Source organism: Pelobates fuscus, chromosome 7 (genome assembly GCF_036172605.1).
Source record: "Pelobates fuscus isolate aPelFus1 chromosome 7, aPelFus1.pri, whole genome shotgun sequence".
In the NCBI taxonomy this organism is placed as follows: Eukaryota; Metazoa; Chordata; class Amphibia; order Anura; family Pelobatidae; genus Pelobates; species Pelobates fuscus.
The window spans coordinates 97,409,717-97,429,437 of NC_086323.1; positions in this window are offsets into that span (position 1 = coordinate 97,409,717).

The window sequence follows — 19,721 nt, forward strand, 5'->3', positions numbered from 1 at the left end:
CTGCTGGTAGTTGTGTGTACCTATTCAGGCTGGGTAGAAGCATGTCCTACTCGTACGGAGAAAACAGGGGAAGTTGTGAGATTCCTGCTACGAGAAATAATACCCCGATATGGACTACCCTGCTCTATAGGATCGGACAATAGTCCAGCTTTTGTTCATCAATGCCTACAACAACTGACTCATATGCTTGGTATAAAGTGGAGGCTTCATACGGCATATAGACCCCAGAGTTCTGGTAAGGTAGAGAGAATGAATAGAACTATTAAGAATCAGTTGGCTAAAATATGTCAGGAAACCCAACTTAAGTGGAACGTTCTCTTGCCCATAGCTCTATTGCGAATCCGCAGTACACCTACCAGAAGGATGGGCCTCTCTCCTTTTGAAATCATGTATGGGCGACCACCTCCCGCACTTGGTAACTTAAGGGGGGATTTGAGTCAGTTGGGAGAAGGAATTACCCGGCAGCAGGTTGTAGAGTTGGGTAAGACTATGGAGGAGGTACAGAAATGGGTACAAGATAGATTACCTGTGAATATTTATCCCCCAGTTCATAGTTACCACCCAGGAGACCAAGTGTGGATTAAAGAGTGGAATAATGTACCGTTAGGGCCCAAGTGGAGAGGTCCTTATGTTGTTCTTTTGTCTACCCCTACAGCGATAAAAGTAGCCGAAGTGACTCCGTGGATACATCACTCCAGGGTTAAACCAGCAGCAGTCGATTCTTGGCAAGCTACAGCAGACCCAGAGAATCCCTGCAAGATCCAGTTAAAGCACACGACTCAGTCGGAGTGACGAGGAACCTTGTGGATTACAAATTTTATTGTTTCAGAGATTTGGTAAGTGAGTGAGAAGGCCATAATAAAGCCTGTCTGCTCACCGACGTATAGTGTATAAGCCAGGAAAAGTCCCGAAGGGACCCCTGTGAAGACGAGCAGAACTCCATTCCCTGCAGCCCTTACATCCTGGAAGCTGAGGTGCCTTCGCACGGACGAAGACTGAGGATGACGACGAAAGATGTGTTTCTGATAATGTTTTTATATGTGTATTTTTATATTCAGGAAGGTAGAGGTACCGACACTCCTAGCTGTGAGGTATGCATTAAGACTACAAGAACAGGTAACCATATTTCCCAAACCCTAATTTGGCATTCGCAATACGAGTGTAAAGGAGATGTATCAAGATGTAGATACTTAAATATAGAATATAGTGTGTGCCATTTAGGAGTAGGAAAACCTAAGTGCTTCAGTCCAGAGTATCAACCACGTACAATTTGGTTGACTCTCAGGAATGGAGATCCTCAGGGGACCCTAATTAATAAGACGGTATTAGAATCCGTACATTCTTCGGGTGTTCTGCTATTTGATGCGTGTAAAGCGATATCAAGTGGTAGAAAGCCGTGGAATGTATGTGGGGATCTTAGATGGGAGAGGACGTATGGGTCTAACGATAAATATATTTGTCCCAGTAGTAAAAATAAATATGTGAGTCCTAGATGCCCAAATAGAGATTATAACTTTTGCCCATATTGGTCTTGTGTGGGGTGGGCAACTTGGGGACAGACAGTAGACAAGGACATGATTGTGACTAAGTTGCCTACCAGCCCATATTGTAAGTCTATGGAATGCAATCCAGTCCATATACTTATAAATAACCCCGACAAGTTCTTAGATAAATATGGTAATTTATTTGGGTTTCAAATATATGGGACGGGTTTAGATCCTGGGACAGTATTGTTTATAGGGATAGAGACTGATACGGTATCCTCCCAGACTCATCAAGTATACCATTCCTTTTATGAAGAGATGAGCATAGATAATAAGATCCCCCATAATGCTAAAAACCTGTTTATTGATTTAGCTGAAAGTATTGCCGGTAGTCTTAATGTTACCAACTGCTATGTGTGTGGAGGTACTAACATGGGAGACCAATGGCCTTGGGAAGCAAAGGAGGTAATGTCCGGTTCTGAGGCAGTTGACCAATTAATATCTACACAAGCCGATTATCACATGAGTGTTAGAGGTAAATCTGAGTGGAGACCTCCATCATAGGTTATGTTTGCATAGCGAGGAAAGGAATGATGTATAATACTTCTGTAGGAGAATTAACTTGTCTAGGGCAAAAAGCTTATGATGATGATACGAAGAATACAACTTGGTGGTCGGCTTCAAATGTCTCAGAACCATCTAACCCGTTTGCTAGATATGCCAATTTAAAGGATGTGTGGTTTGACCTATCCATCACATCTAACTGGAGAGCCCCAGCAAATTTGTACTGGATCTGTGGTAAGAAAGCCTATTCGGAGTTGCCACAGGACTGGGAAGGGGCATGTGTGTTGGGTATGCTCAAACCATCCTTCTTCTTGTTACCTATTGAAACAGGTGAGACTTTAGGTGTTAAAGTGTATGATGTGAATCATAGGAAGAAAAGGGGACCCATAGAGATAGGCGCCTGGGAAGATAATGAATGGCCTCCTGTCAGAATCGGGACAGGGATCCAACACGCAGAGTACAAACAGTAGCCAGATACGTATACCGGACCTTAGAATGGCCGGACTAACGTAAGTAGTACAGTATAGAATGGTCAAAGACAAGCCGAGGTCGAGGGTAACAGAAGACAGGTAAGCGAGAGACAAGCCGAATCAAGGGTAACAGAGATAAGCAGAGTAAGGTAAACAAGCCGGGTCAAAACCAAAAGGGATAATAGAATACACAAGCACTGAGTGACTAGAACAAGCTAGAACCACGACAGGGCAATGAGCTAATGAAAGAAGCTCTGTTAAATACCCTGTTCAGAGCAGTAACCACGCCTCCGAGGCGTCTTGATTGGTCCTGCAGCAATTGACTGACAGGTCGTTCCGGGGGAGTGTCCTGATGACTACTTCCTGCCTAGATGCTGTAAAAGGCAGTCACTCCCTCGCGGCCGGCCTAGCATGACCGGATAGACCGCGGGGAAGGGAGCCATCAGACCGTCTGGATGGAGGAACAGCTAAGTCTCTACCTCTTTCGGAGGTAGAGACCACAGGTACCCTGACAGTACCCCTTCTCTCAGATACGCCCACCGGGCGGAATGAACCGGGACGAGATGGGAAGCGAGAGTGATACGCCCTGCGTAGACGGGGAGCATGAACATCCTCCTGAGGTACCCAACTCCTCTCCTCAGGACCATATCCCTTCCAATCAACCAGATATTGTACTCTCCCCCGAGAGATTCGAGAATCAATAATAGAGTTAACCTCATACTCCTCCTGACCCTCCACCTGAACGGAGCGAGGAGGGGCTATTGTGGAGGAAAATCTGTTACATATGAGTGGTTTCAGCAATGAAACGTGAAACGAGTTCGGGATGCGTAAGGTATTAGGAAGAGCTAAACGATACACAACAGGATTGATACGGGTCAGCACCCTGTAGGGTCCAATATAACGAGGAGCGAACTTCATGGATGGCACTTTTAAACGGATGTTCCTCGTGCTCAGCCATACCCTATCACCTGGAACAAAGACCGGAGCCGCCCTTCTACGTTTATCAGCGTGTTTCTTAACAAACATAGAGTTGTGCACAAGGATTTGTCGAGTTTGATCCCACAACTTCCTCAAATTGGCAACATGAACATCAACCGACGGCACCCCCTGGGAAGGAGAATCCGAAGGAAGAATAGACGGATGAAAACCATAATTCATGAAGAAGGGGCTTGAATGAGTAGAATCGCAAACGAGATTGTTGTGTGCAAACTCCGCCCAAGGAATCAAACCGACCCAATCATCCTGGTGTTCAGAAACAAAGCATCGTAAATATTGTTCAATTTTCTGGTTGGTACGTTCAGCAGCTCCGTTAGACTGAGGATGATAGGCAGAAGAAAAGTTTAATTTAATACCAAGTTGAGAGCAGAAGGACCTCCAAAAGCGGGAAACAAATTGGGAGCCTCTGTCCGATACAATTTGAGAGGGTATCCCATGTAGGCGAAAAATCTCCTTAGCGAATATCTCTGCCAATTCGGGAGAAGACGGGAGTTTAGGCAGGGGAATGAAGTGTGCCATCTTAGTAAACCTGTCAACCACGGTGAGGATAACAGTCTGTCTTTTAGAGATAGGTAGATCGACAATAAAGTCCATGGCCAAACAGGACCATGGTTTTTCTGGAACCTCCAAGGGGTGCAGGAATCCACATGGAAGCATATGGGGTTGTTTGGTTTTAGTACAAACTTCACATGCAGCGATGAACTCCTCAATATCCCTCCGTAAAGCAGGCCACCAGAAGTCCTTAGAGATCAACGCGTAAGTTTTGCGAATACCAGGATGTCCCGCCATCTTGCTATTATGTAAACACTGTAAAAGTTCCAGTTGAAGAGCAGGAGGAACGAAATGACGACCCGCAGGAGTCTGTTTAGGTGCTAGATGTTGCAACTTAATGATCTCGGCCAGTAATGGAGAATGAATCCTGAGATTCGTATTAGCAATGATATTGCATTTCGGAACTATAGAAGAAAGAACTGGTTCAGGTACAGTAGAAGGTTCATATTGGCGAGATAATGCATCGGCTTTAGAGTTTTTAGAACCAGGTCTGTAAGTCAGTACATAATTGAAGTGAGTCAGGAATAAGGACCAACGAGCTTGTCTAGAGGATAAGCGCTTAGCCTCCCCAATATAGGACAAGTTTTTGTGGTCCGTCAAAATCGTAATAGGGTGTAGGGTCCCCTCCAACAAATGTCTCCACTCCTTTAAGGCTTTAATGACTGCTAACAGTTCCCTTTCCCCGATGTCATATCTGCTCTCAGGCCCAGAAAATTTCTTAGAGAAGAAACCACAAGGGTGTAACGGTTTATCCACCCCTAACCTTTGAGACAGAACAGCCCCAACTGCTGTCTCAGAGGCATCGACCTCAAGCAAGAAAGGCAGAGTCGTATCAGGATGGACTAGAATGGGAGCCGAGGCAAAAAGTTCCTTGAGAGTCTTGAAAGCACCAAGAGCTTCCTTAGACCAGAACTTAGTATCAGCCCCTTGTTTGGTCATATTGGTATTAGGCGTAATGATAGAGGAGTATCCTTTAATGAAGCGCCTATAGTAGTTGGAAAAACCAATAAACCTTTGGATAGCTTTGAGTCCTTTGGGCAAGGGCCAGTCTAAAATAGATTGGAGTTTTACAGAATCCATTTTAAAACCTTCCCCAGAAATCACGTATCCAAGAAAGTCTACCTGAGACTGATCAAAACTGCACTTCTCCAATTTGCAATATAGACCATGTTGCAGCAGCTTGTGTAATACCTTTCTGACCTGTCTATGGTGAGTCTCAATCTCCTTAGAGTGTATTAGTATGTCGTCCAGGTAAACAATAACACAATCATGCTGAAACTCCCTAAGTACCTCATTAATCAAATCTTGAAATACTGCAGGCGCATTGCATAGTCCAAATGGCATAACAGTGTATTCGTAATGGCCATACCGGGTATTGAATGCCGTCATCCACTCGTGACCTTGCTGGATTCTCACCAAATTGTAAGCCCCTCTGAGATCTAACTTGGTGAAGATTTTGGAGCCCTTAAGACGATCAAATAACTCGGTAATCAGTGGGGCATTTCTGACAGTTATTTTATTCAAGCCTCGGTAATCGATACATGGTCTCAGCGTGCCATCCTTCTTCTTAATGAAAAAGAACCCAGCCCCGGCCGGAGAAGAAGACCTCCTGATGAATCCCTTTTCTAAATTCTCCCGAATATACTCCTCTAGAACCGAGTTTTCCTGAACAGACAAAGGATATACATGGCCCCTCGGAGGCATAGTGCCGGGTAGAAGCTTAATCTTACAGTCAAATGACCTGTGTGGAGGCAAAGAATCGTCATTCTTCTTGTCAAACACTGCCCTTAAGTCTAGGTAAAGGTCTGGTATTTGTCTTTCTGTGGACTGAGTAGGATTCTCCGGTATGTTAATATTAGCTAATGGAGAAACCTTGCACAAACACCGATCCTGGCAGCCCTGGCCCCATGAGAGTATCTCTCCTAACTCCCAATCGATAATAGGGTTATGTTTTTTCAACCATGGGTACCCCAGAACTATGGGAACGGAAGGAGACGAAATGAGCATAAGAGATAAATTCTCCACGTGTAGGATACCAACATTTAAATCAATGGGTATGGTCTCACGAAAGATAACAGGGTCTAGTAGTGGTCTACCATCTATGGCCTCAACGGCCAAAGGTGTCTCCGTTAGCTGGGATGGGAAATTGTTCTTACTAGCAAAGGCTTGGTCGATAAAATTCTCAGCAGCACCGGAATCTATCAATGCCATAGCCCTTACTACTTCCTTCCCCCAAGTTAAGGAAACTGGTAGCAGAAGCCTGTGATCTTTATAATTAGGAGTAGAGGACAAAATAGAAACACCCAAGGCCTGCCCTCTAGAGAGACTTAGGTGCGAGCGTTTCCCGGGCGGTTAGAACAGTTCGAGAGTAAATGACCCTTGGCCCCACAATACATACACAAACCCTCTCTTCTCCTGTGCTGTCTTTCCTCCTCAGAGAGGCGGGTATACCCTATCTGCATAGGTTCAGTAAGCAAAGATATCGTGGAGTCAGGACTTGGAAAAGCGGGAGCTAACCTAAAAGAAGGTCTCTGGTTCCTCTCTCGAGTGTTCTGTCTCTCTCTTAGACGTTCATCTATACGAGAGATGAACAAAATTAAATCCTCTAAATTCTCAGGGAGTTCTCTGGTAGCAACCTCATCAAGGATTACATCAGATAGGCCATTCAAAAATACATCCATATACGCCTGCTCATTCCACTTGATTTCTGCCGCCAGAGACCTGAACTCTAGTGCATAATCCACCAGTGTTCGGTTCTCCTGTCTCAGGCGCAACAGTAATCTGGCTGCATTAACCTTTCTACCTGGAGGGTCAAATGTTCTTCTAAAAGCAGCTACAAATGCGTTATAGTTATAAACTAATGGGTTATCGTTCTCCCATAATGGGTTGGCCCATCTCAGAGCTTTCTCAATGAGTAGGGTGATAATAAATCCTACTTTTGCCCTATCTGTAGGATAAGAGCGAGGTTGCAATTCAAAGTGGATACTAATTTGGTTTAAAAAACCACGACACTTCTCAGGAGCCCCACCGTAGCGTACTGGGGGGGTAATGTGAGAAGAAGCACCCACTGTGGCTACCTCTAGACCTGAACCGACAGGAGAAACAGGGGTATTACGTATCTCCTCTGGTGGGTTATTGGCACAAGCTAATAGAGCCTGTAGTGCAAGCGCCATCTGATCCATTCTGTGATCCATGGCTTCAAACCTAGGATCAGGAGAGGCCAGCTTACTGTTTGTACTTGCAGGATCCATTGGCCCTGTCGTAATGTCAGGATCGGGACAGGGATCCAACACGCAGAGTACAAACAGTAGCCAGATACGTATACCGGACCTTAGAATGGCCGGACTAACGTAAGTAGTACAGTATAGAATGGTCAAAGACAAGCCGAGGTCGAGGGTAACAGAAGACAGGTAAGCGAGAGACAAGCCGAATCAAGGGTAACAGAGATAAGCAGAGTAAGGTAAACAAGCCGGGTCAAAACCAAAAGGGATAATAGAATACACAAGCACTGAGTGACTAGAACAAGCTAGAACCACGACAGGGCAATGAGCTAATGAAAGAAGCTCTGTTAAATACCCTGTTCAGAGCAGTAACCACGCCTCCGAGGCGTCTTGATTGGTCCTGCAGCAATTGACTGACAGGTCGTTCCGGGGGAGTGTCCTGATGACTACTTCCTGCCTACACTGCGTGCAGAATTATTAGGCAAATGAGTATTTTGACCACATCATCCTCTTTATGCATGTTGTCTTACTCCAAGCTGTATAGGCTCGAAAGCCTACTACCAATTAAGCATATTAGGTGATGTGCATCTCTGTAATGAGAAGGGGTGTGGTCTAATGACATCAACACCCTATATCAGGTGTGCATAATTATTAGGCAACCTCCTTTCCTTTGGCAAAATGGGTCAAAAGAAGGACTTGACAGGCTCAGAAAAGTAAAAAATAGTGAGATATCTTGCAGAGGGATGCAGCACTCTTAAAATTGCAAAGCTTCTGAAGCGTGATCATCGAACAATCAAGCGTTTCATTCAAAATAGTCAACAGGGTCGCAAGAAGCGTATGGAGAAACCAAGGCGCAAAATAACTGCCCATGAACTGAGAAAAGTCAAGCGTGCAGCTGCCAAGATGCCACTTGCCACCAGTCTGGCCATATTTCAGAGCTGCAACATCACTGGAGTGCCCGAAAGCACAAGGTGTGCAATACTCAGAGACATGGCCAAGGTAAGAAAGGCTGAAAGATGACCACCACTGAACAAGACACACAAGCTGAAACGTCAAGACTGGGCCAAGAAATATCTCAAGACTGATTTTTCTAAGGTTTTATGGACTGATGAAATGAGAGTCAGTCTTGATGGGCCAGATGGATGGATTGGTAAAGGGCAGAGAGCTCCAGTCTGACTCAGACGCCAGCAAGGTGGAGGTGGAGTACTGGTTTGGGCTGGTATCATCAAAGATGAGCTTGTGGGGCCTTTTCGGGTTGAGGATGGAGTCAAGCTCAACTCCCAGTTTCTGGAAGACACCTTCTTCAAGCAGTGGTACAGGAAGAAGTCTGCATCCTTCAAGAAAAACATGATTTTCATGCAGGACAATGCTCCATCACACGCGTCCAAGTACTCCACAGCGTGGCTGGCAAGAAAGGGTATAAAAGAAGAAAATCTAATGACATGGCCTCCTTGTTCACCTGATATGAACCCCATTGAGAACCTGTGGTCCATCATCAAATGTGAGATTTACAAGGAGGGAAAACAGTACACCTCTCTGAACAGTGTCTGGGAGGCTGTGGTTGCTGCTGCACGCAATGTTGATGGTGAACAGATCAAAACACTGACAGAATCCATGGATGGCAGGCTTTTGAGTGTCCTTGCAAAGAAAGGTGGCAATATTGGTCACTGATTTGTTTTTGTTATGTTTTTGAATGTCAGAAATGTATATTTGTGAATGTTGAGATGTTATATTGGTTTCACTGGTAAAAATAAATAATTTAAATGGGTATATATTTGTTTTTTGTTAAGTTGCCTAATAATTATGCACAGTAATAGTCACCTGCACACACAGATATCCCCCTAAAATAGCTATAACTAAAAACAAACTAAAAACTACTTCCAAAAATATTCAGCTTTGATATTAATGAGTTTTTTGGGTTCATTGAGAACATGGTTGTTGTTCAATAATAAAATTAATCCTCAAAAATACAACTTGCCTAATAATTCTGCACTCCCTGTAGATGCTGTAAAAGGCAGTCACTCCCTCGCGGCCGGCCTAGCATGACCGGATAGACCGCGGGGAAGGGAGCCATCAGACCGTCTGGATGGAGGAACAGCTAAGTCTCTACCTCTTTCGGAGGTAGAGACCACAGGTACCCTGACACCTCCCCAGCGTATTATAGATTACTAGGGGCCAGCCACGTGGGCAGAGGATGGTACCTTTGGTTATAGAACCCCAATTTATATGCTCAACCGTATTATAAGATTACAGGCAGTGGTTGAGATCATTACTAACGAGACATCACAAGCGCTCAATCTTCTAGCGAAGCACAATACCAGGATGAGGACAGCAGTATACCAAAATAGATTAGCCTTGGATTACCTTTTGGCAGTAGAGGGAGGTGTATGTGGGAAGTTTAACCTGAGCAATTGCTGTCTTCAAATAGATGACGAAGGGCAAGCAATAGCTGAGCTTACTAGCCATATGGTTAAACTAGCGCATGTGCCTACTCAGGTATGGAAAGGGTATAATCCAAGTAGTTGGTTTGGTAGCTGGTATGAGTGGTTTGGAGGGCTTAAGGCAGTGGTAGGTGGAGTCCTACTGATTTTAATGTTGTGTCTACTCCTGCCGTGTCTTATACCCTTAGTAGTTAGGTCTGTGCAAAGCCTGATAGAAAATATAGCAGAAAGGAAGGCTGCTGCACAGATAATGGCTATATATAAATATAAGGCTCTAGATCAGGGAGAACCAATGCAGGAAGATGAGTGTTGAAGATTCACATCATAAGATAAGTCTGGTCTGGTTCAAGGTAACTTGCGGTGTATGCAAACTAAGGTTAAGTGATGCCTCAAGTAATTGTGAAATATCAAGAGGCATCAAAGGGGGGAATGTGGTGGAATCTCGGTAAAAATAAATTTAGTAGGCCGAGATTACCACGTGGCATGTGTACATGCATATGCTGACGTATCGATCAGTTGGTTGCACGAGGCAAGATACGATCAGTAGTGTACGGAGCATGTGCAAGAATACAGGATATAGTATTCCCCTCCTCCATTGTGCTGGACAGGCCATGCGGTCAAGCAGGAAGTTAATTCTTATTTGTATTGATTGGTCAAGAGAATGTGCGGGTGGAGCTTAATATGGGAGGAGTTATGTGCCTATATAAGGAGCCTGCACTATTGTCCGGGGCTCAGAACTTGCTGTATTTTGGTGACATTAGTCCCTCTGAGTCCCGATCGGTGATCCAATAAAGAATCTCTTCCTTCCTGAAGAAACCTGTGTCCATCTCTCTGTGCTTGGCTTCCGTCAGTTTCTCCGGTATCAAAACTACAAATACCTGCTATTAAGCAAAATTAGGGAAAAATGAGATGTAGGAACAAAATGTTTTAGGCTTGAAAAACTAAAACCCGGATGCAGGACCAAATGTGTAGAGACCTGAAAAATATATTTAAAGGGACACTATAGTCACCTGAACAACTTTAGCGTAATGAAGCAGTTTTGGTGTATAGAACATACTCCTGCAGCCTCACTGCTCAATCCTCTGCCATTTAGGAGTTAAATCCCTTTGTTTATGAACCCTAGTCACACCTCCCTGCATGTGACTTGCACAGCCTTCCATAAACACTTCCTGTAAAGAGAGCTCTATTTAGTTCTGTTTAATTAAGATTTTCTTATCCCCTGCTATGTTAATAGCCTGCTAGACCCTGCAAGAGCCTCATGTATGTGATTAAAGTTCAATTTAGAGATTGAGATACAATTATTTATGGTAAATTACATCTGTTTGAAAGTGAAACCAGTTTTTTTTTAATGCAGGCTCTGTCAATCATAGCCAGGGAAGGTGTGGCTAGGGCTGCATAAACAGAAACAAAGTGATTTAACTCCTAAATGACAGTGAATTGAGCAGTGAAATTGCAGGGGAATGATCTATACACTAAAACTGCTTTATTTAGCTAAAGTAATTTAGGTGACTATAGTGTTCCTTTAACATTAAAAACACTGATGTTGAACCTAAAGGAAAAACAGAATGGGACAAGTTTGAAGACTGGGGTAAATAAGGGAGAAATAACACACAAATAAATAGAATGGGGAAAAACAAACAAACAAACAAAAAACATAAAGTACAGTATAGACAAAATCCAGCACATCATGGCGATAAATTCATGTTCAGTAGGCATTGACAATTTTATTAAAGACACGGAGGCTCATATTATGCATAACTCTTTCTTTATTTCCTCAGCAGCAAAGATAGAGGAATATAAATATTAACTAAATGAAAGAAAAAACTGTATAGGCACATAGGCAACCAATCACATAATAGAGGAAGTGGCTATATAAGGCCTGTGTCTCCCACAATCCCCCTCTTTCTTGTGAAAACCGAAGACCAGGTAAGAAGAACGATATCCCACTTGGCCAGAACAGGAAACACGAACGAGACGGTAACTTAAAGCTAAAAAGAGAGAGAGAAATATGGTAATAACCAAACTCCAAACTATAGACTTACCAATCAAAACAGTCGGTAGATCGTGGGGAAACTTTGATATCTGTAAAAAACAGGAAGTATAATTAATATACAAATTTGCTGCTTCCTCAGACAGTTAAGTACCTTGCTTTTGTGCTCCTTATTCATTGTGTTTTGTTTGATCTTTTATTGCAAATGTTTGTGATATTTGTTATTTGTTTTGTGTTATTATTACTGCTGCCTGCTTCTGTGCAGCAGTTTTTCTGTTTCTCTCTACTACCCCTTGTGCTGGTGTATTTCTCCCTGGTTGCCCTCAACCTTTGCTTCCCCCCCGCGCCCGCCCTGCTTGCCGGCAGGTGCCGCGCGGAACCTGGATCCAGCTTTCAGCCGCGGCTATTTCTTACACCTGCCGCGGCTGTCAGTGTCTCTCGGCAAGCTCGCAGGCTGCCCGTGCGGGTAGGTGCACGCGCCCCTTCCCCCGCCGGGTTTCAGTCCGCGAGCGCACTCTGCACGTGCGGCGGCCATCTTTGGGGCGGTCCTTCTCCATGTCGGTCGATCCCTCTGCTGCCGTGCGCTCTGCTCTGGCTCTGGGTCCCTGGGGTACACCAGTACAAAGGTTTTTGTGTTCCCTATACTATCTTTTCTGTGGGTTAATCAACCCTTTGTTCTGTCACTTGTCCTTATAGCTTATACTACTGGGATTTTTCCTTGTACCTTAAAGTTGCCACTATGCAGGACAGGGAGGAAGGGCCTGAGGGCCTCACCACTGATTTTAATTCAGACAATCCTGAAGGGCCGAATGCTTCCCAGGAATTTCAAGCCCTGCTAGATGCCACTATGGCATCTTCCTTGCAAAAGGCTTTTGCTTCAGCCATGGGTGCTGTGTCCTCCTCCTTTTCCCAATCCCTGCATTCCTTACTGTTGCCTTCCCTGGCGACCCCCGCCCTCCTGCGCGTGGGGACCCTCTCACCTGCCCCGACTGTGCCTGGGGCCCGTGAGGCTAAGGCGAAGTCAAAACATGTCGACTCCCACTCCTCAATGCAGGTTCTACTTGCCATGACTGACACGCTGGAGACGGTCAATGACAGCGCGCCTCCCACGCGCAAAAGAAACCCGGTCCGGGCTAAAAAGGCTAGATTATGGAAGCGGGCTAAAGCCCTGGATGATGGGTCGGATACCGACCGGAGTGTGGGGACCCTCTCACCTGCCCCGACTGTGCCTGGGGCCCGTGAGGCTAAGGCGAAGTCAAAACATGTCGACTCCCACTCCTCAATGCAGGTTCTACTTGCCATGACTGACACGCTGGAGACGGTCAATGACAGCGCGCCTCCCACGCGCAAAAGAAACCCGGGCCGGGCTAAAAAGGCTAGATTATGGAAGCGGGCTAAAGCCCTGGATGATGGGTCGGATACCGACCGGAGTGTGGAGAATGAGTCTGACGTTATGGAGTATGACTCCTATGATGAGGGCAAGTCGGGTGAGAACTTACCCGTTATGGGTGTGACCCCTTCTGGGACCTCCGCCGCTGCCCATAGTCACGTACAAGGCCCCACTGGGGATACCAAGGCGCTGTTTGACCCTCAGGGCAACCCTCTATTCGACCCTGACGATCTCCGTCACCCCAGGTCCACAGAGTGGGTTCCCCCAGACCATATCGCTCAATACGTGGCAATACGTATGCGTACCCCCCTTTCCAAGGAGGGTCGCAAAAAGTTGCGGGCCGAATGCCCCAGGCCCTCTCTACTGGGCTCGGCCTGCAAGACCCCTGACATTGATCCCCAGATTGCTCAATTCCTGAACAAGTCATGTTGGAAGCCCAAGAAGTTCTTGGACTACTCGCTCAAGGGGTGCCAGGACAAGATCTTGGATACCCTGGGCCCTCTATCCAAATTATACGAGCTTCTGGACACCACTAGAGCGGGCAATTCTGTGCTGGACGTTGACGTTGCCATAGGTTGGGTCCAGAGGGCTATCTGCCTATTGGGGAATGCCAATACTGCTATGTCCTCTGAGAGGCGTAAGGCGATCCTTCTTAAGATCAATCCCAAATTGGCTGCCATGACGGTGGCGGAACCAGGTCCGACCGATGAGGGGATGTTGTTCGCTACTTCCTTCGTGAAAGACCTGGGCTCCTACGTTAAGACCTTTACGGCCAAAGACAAGGCGCAGGCAAGCATGAAGTGCATGTTCGCGCCCAAGGTTTTCGGAGGGGCCGGAGTAGCAGGAACCGTCCACCCGGCCGTGGATTTCGAGGCTCCTTCCGGGCCAACAGAGGTTCCTTCTTTCCATCCAGAGGTTTTCAGGACCCGAGGACCCCTCCCTTCTTCCCAGCCAGAAAGAGATCTTCGGGCTCCAGATACCCCCGTGGTGCCACTTCGGGCAGACGTCCTTATGGTGAGTACCCCTTCTTCCCATCTCCCTCATGTCTGGGTGGCGGGAAGGCTGGCATTGTGTTACCGGGGGTGGGCAGATGTAACTTCAGATGCTTGGGTACTGCAATGCGTACGGGGTTATCGCCTGGAGTTTGTTTCTCTGCCTGTTCAGATTTCTATCCCCAGGGAACTGTCCCTCCCTCCGGATCAGAACAGAATGATTTTGACAGAAGTCGAGGAGATGTTGTCCAAAGGCGCTATAGAAGAATTGCCTCTTGCCGCTCCAGGCTTTACGAGCAATCTCTTCCTGGTGCCAAAGAAAGGAGGCGGAGTCCGCCCGGTGATAAATCTCCGTCCTCTCAACGCGTTCCTCCGTTACCAAAATTTTCAGATGGAAGGCATACATTGCCTCATAGATCTCCTCCGTTAGTCGGATTGGTTGGCCAAGTTAGATCTGAAGGACGTGTACTTTACGGTTCCAATCGCGGAGGACCACCGGGATTACCTCCACTTCACCTGGCACGGGAGGCGCTGGCGTTTTACCTGCCTGCCTTTCGGTCTGTCCTCGGCTCCTTGGTGCTTCACCAAGGTCATGAAACCGGTGGTAACTTTCCTTCATACACGTGGAGTACGCCTGATTATTTACCTGGACAACATTCTAATCATGTCACAGTCCAGAGACCAGCTACTGCTACATTTGGACTGGACGATCAGCCTACTGCAAAACTTGGGTTTCTTGATCAACTGGGACAAGTCGGCCCTGATCCCCACTCAGTCCTTGGAATTCTTGGATTTCCGAGTGGATTCCATCCAGCAATTCCTGTACCTACCGGAATCCAAGATGAAGACCATCCAGAAGGAACTTCGGTGGGCGCTCTGGGTGCCGGATTTGTCCATCAGACAGCTGGCCAGGCTAATAGGCCTGCTTGCTGCCTCCATCCAGGCGATATTCCCGGGCCCGCTGCATTACAGAGCCCTCCAACGCCTCAAAGGTTCACACCTCCGTTCGGGTCGCTCTTATGAATCCCGGATACGACTGGATGAAGAGTCCAGGGACAAACTGGTCTGGTGGTTGGCACACATGGAGGCCTGGAACAGAAGAGCCATTTTCGGTTCCGTTCCAGACGTGGTGATAGAGTCCGATGCTCGTTGTGGCGACGTTTCCACAGGAGGCAGATGGTCCGAAATCGAGAAATCATTACACATCAACTGCCTGGAGCTCTTGGCAGGGGCTTTTGCGATTCGCAGCCTTACGGTCGGGCAAACTGCTGTGTTCTACTCAAGATGGACAACGTGTCAGCTGTCCGATATATATATCACCGGGGAGGTACCAAGTCAAGGATGCTGGCTCTGTTGGCAAAGGATTTTTGCCAATTTTGCCTCTACAACAACATCTCTGTGACGGCGGAACACATTCCAGGTCTGGACAATTCGGGAGCGTATTGGAATTCCAGACATTTAAGAGACTCGGGAGATTGGCACTTGCACGTTTCGGTTTTCCAAGGCCTGGACAGACTATGGGGACAGTTCACGATGGATCTGTTCGCTTCATGTCTGAACACGCAACTCCCAAAGTTTTACAGTTGGAGACCGGACCCAGCTGCGGTGGCGACAGACGCCTTTCTCCAAGAATGGCCATCGGGCCGTCTGTATGCCTTTCCACCATTCAACATGATTGCCCGCACGATATCGAAGTTGGTCCGTCACGACTGTTACCTGGCGTTGATCACACCCCTTAGGAGATCCCGACCGTGGTTTCCACGCCTGATGGAGTTGTCGATAGATTACCCCCGACTGATCCTGAGCTTCCAGGATCTACTTCTGGATCCGGACGGGAACTCGCACGGGCTGGTGTTACACCACCAATTGCCTCTAGTAGCGTTCTTGCATTGTCCCAAATGTTCCGCGATCAACTCTCCTGCTCCTCGATAACGCCTGGGCTCCGGGCACAAGATCGGCTTACCGTATCTCATGCGACTCATGGTCTCATTGGTGCATGGAACGAGCAATGGATCCCATATCTGCCCCTCTCCATCTGATCTTGGAGTTCCTCACGTTCCTGTTTGACTCAGGCAAGGCATGCCGCACTATCAACCTTTGCCGCTCCGCTATCTCAGCGGGTCATAGTGGTTTGGATGGTTCTCCCGTCGGCAGACACCCTTTTGTATGTCGCCTCCTCAAAGGTATCCGCCTCGCCCGTCCTCCTAGGTCTCGTTTCTCTGCCTTCTGGGACGTCAATGTGATGCTGCAATTTCTCTCTGCATGGTAACCTAACCAGGAATTGACCCTCAAGCAATTGTCTTCCAAGCTGGTTATGTTACTCTGCTTGATCTCGTGTAAGAGGGTCTCCGACGTCAGGGCCCTTGACTGGGACGCCATTGTTTTCAACCCAGAGGGTGTTAGTTTCAACATATTTAGGAGGACGAAATCAGCTTCTAAGTCGTTTGTGTATCCTAGATTCTCAGGGAGTCCTGCACTCTGTCCGGTGGATTGCCTAAGGGCCTATCTGGAAGATACGCAGTCTCTGCGTTCATCGGATTCGCATCCCTTGTTCGTTTCTTTTCGTGCACCTCACCGACCTGTTTCAACGCCAACGCTGGCACGTTGGGTACGATGGCTCCTGTCTCTGGCGGGTATAGACACCTCTGTCTTCATGCCTCATTCGGTTCGGGGAGCTATGGCTTCGAAAGCGTCTGCAGTTGGCTGTCGTTTGGACATTATGACATTATGCGAGCAGCGGATTGGTCCCATGAATCGACCTTCCGCAATTTCTATTTCAGACCAATTGAACACATCGCATCTCAGGTGATAGCACAGCTTTGAACTTGCATAATATGAGCCTCCGTGTCTTTAATAAAATTCCCAGATTTTACAACTAACATGACGTAAAGTTATGATTTTATTAAAGACACGGAGGCGAGTATTATTCCCTCCCACCCTCCCGGTGTGAGGTCTAGGGATGAGATGCTGTTGGACTCTTCAGGTATGTCGCAATTTGGTCTGCTATTTATGGATTGCATTTTTGATGATTGTACAATTTGTATATTAATTATACTTCCTGTTTTTTACAGATATCAAAGTTTTCCCACGATCTACCGACTGTTTTGATTGGTAAGTCTACAGTTTGGAGTTTGGTTATTACCATATTTCTCTCTCTCTTTTTAGCTTTAAGTTACCGTCTTGTTCGTGTTTCCTGTTCTGGCCAAGTGGGATATCGTTCTTCTTACCTGGTCTTCGGTTTTCGCAAGAAAGAGGGGGATTGTGGGAGACACAGGCCTTATATAGCCACTTCCTCTATTATGTGATTGGTTGCCTATGTGCCTATACAGTTTTTTCTTTCATTTTGTTAATATTTATATTCCTGCTGCTGAGGAAATAAAGAAAGAGTTATGCATAATACTCACCTCCGTGTCTTTAATAAAATCATGACTTTACGTCATGTTACTAGTAAAATCTGGGAATTATTAGAACCTCCATTTTTGACAAGGGGTCACCACAATTCCTGGACACACCACTGGTTTTAATGGCTTGTCAAACATCATATCATTTAGACAGCAGGTATAATAATTTTGTAATCTCTATATGAACCCATTATTTTATATATGTTAGCAGATTTATGCTTCTAAATACAGTCCACAGGTTCTTCGAAATGTTTAGACCTCAGCCTTAAATAGAATTATTTTCATTTGTAACATCACAGACACTGTAGTGTTGCTGCAAAGTAAAAAGATATGCAATATTATTCACTTATCTGTAAACCGGAATTAACAGGAGAATTGAAAACGTTATGCCGAAATAGCAGAATTGGACAAATTCTCAGAGTGAGCTACTTTTTCAGCTCAACTACTTTATCATAACATTAGCAGTTCCCTGGCAATTCCCAACAATTCTTGTTTAATGGTAGCATTTTATAATGGTCTAGGGAGAAAAGAATTAAGAGATTACATAAGTTACAAGACAAAAAAATCATGTAAAAAATGAAGCACAGTTTCACTTCTCTATTTACAGATCTCTTTAAAGGGAAATATGGTTTCTAAAGAATGTTGATGATGACACGTTTAAGAAACTTAAAATGGACCAAGAGTGAGAATAACATGTATGGCTTGGAGGAAAGATGAGACGGGGGGGATATGATAGAAACATTTAAATACATAAAGGGAATCAACACAATAAAGGAGGAGACTATATTTAAAAACAGAAAAACTGTCACAACAAGAGGACATAGTGTTAAATTAGAGGGGCAAAGGTTTAAAAATAACATCAGGAAGTATTACTTTACGGAGAGGGTAGTAGATGCATGGAATAGCCTTCCAGCTGAAGTGGTAGAGGTTAACACAGTGAAGGAGTTTAAGCATGCGTGGGATAGGCATACGGCTATCATAACTATAAGATAAGGCTAGGAACTAATGAAAGTATTTTAGAAAATTGGGAAGACTAGATGGTTCTTATCTGCCGTCACATTCTATGTTTCTAATAAAAGCTACAGTGAATGTATTCCTTGCATTGTTGCACTGTTCTAACACAGGTTCCCACAGATTCCAGAAGAACAATGTTTTTGTTGCACTGTTGACATAAATGCTTCCGAGTGCAGCCTCCTCTGCAGGTCTCGGACATACAGCTGTCTGTCTACTTTATTTGACCTGAGAGACTCTATATTAAAATTTTACTCAGATGTGGACACATGCACACTGACGTTTATTGGCGTAGTTTCAAAGTGACCCAAGATGTACAACATAACTATGACAAGACACTCATGAATTATCAACATATTCAACAATTCCTCCGATTAAACATTGGGGTAATCTAAGCCTTCAGTTAACTCCAGCCTGGGAACCAAGTTTAAGTCAGTTGAGCTCCTGAGTCTTGTCCCCAATAAGGATATTGAGGGATTGACTTGGAATTGAGTTGGAAAAAGATGGAGCACTTCAGAGGAAGGTGTGTTTACCTAGTCACAGTCCTTAGTGACTCATTACACAATGTGAGGGAGGTATCTCATATAGCAAATTGGTACTATTATAAAAAATATCAAGGCTAAACAATATGAACAAATCCATAGGACCAAGAAGTTATTTTCTAAGAAAAATATAAAAAGTAGAAAAGAATATGGCATAAAGCAGGTTGCATCACACCAGTGTGATGCAAAAAAATGCTACATATAAACCAATCAAATATAACATCATACAAAATTAGGTACTATGAATAGAGTACATTACAGCCATTGGAAGATATCACAGCAACAGCAGATTTATCTATCTATCAATCTATCTATCTATAGATCGGTTGGTCGATCTGTCTGTCTGTCTGTCTGTCTGTCTATCTGTCTGTCTACCTATGTTTCTATCTATCTATCTATCTATTCATCCATTCACCAATCAATTTATTATCTCCTGTAATATTTATAATCTGCCTTCTTTTAAACTAAATAAATTAAAATGTTTTATTGATGATAATTTTTAAAATGCTGTGTGTAAAATGCTGCATATTATTATTATTATTATTACTGGTATTTATACAGCGCTGGCATATTCCGTAGCGCTTTACAATGTTATCAAAGGGGGAGATTTGACAATAAATGAGACAATTACAAAAACTTACAGGAACAATAGGTTGAAGAGGGCCCT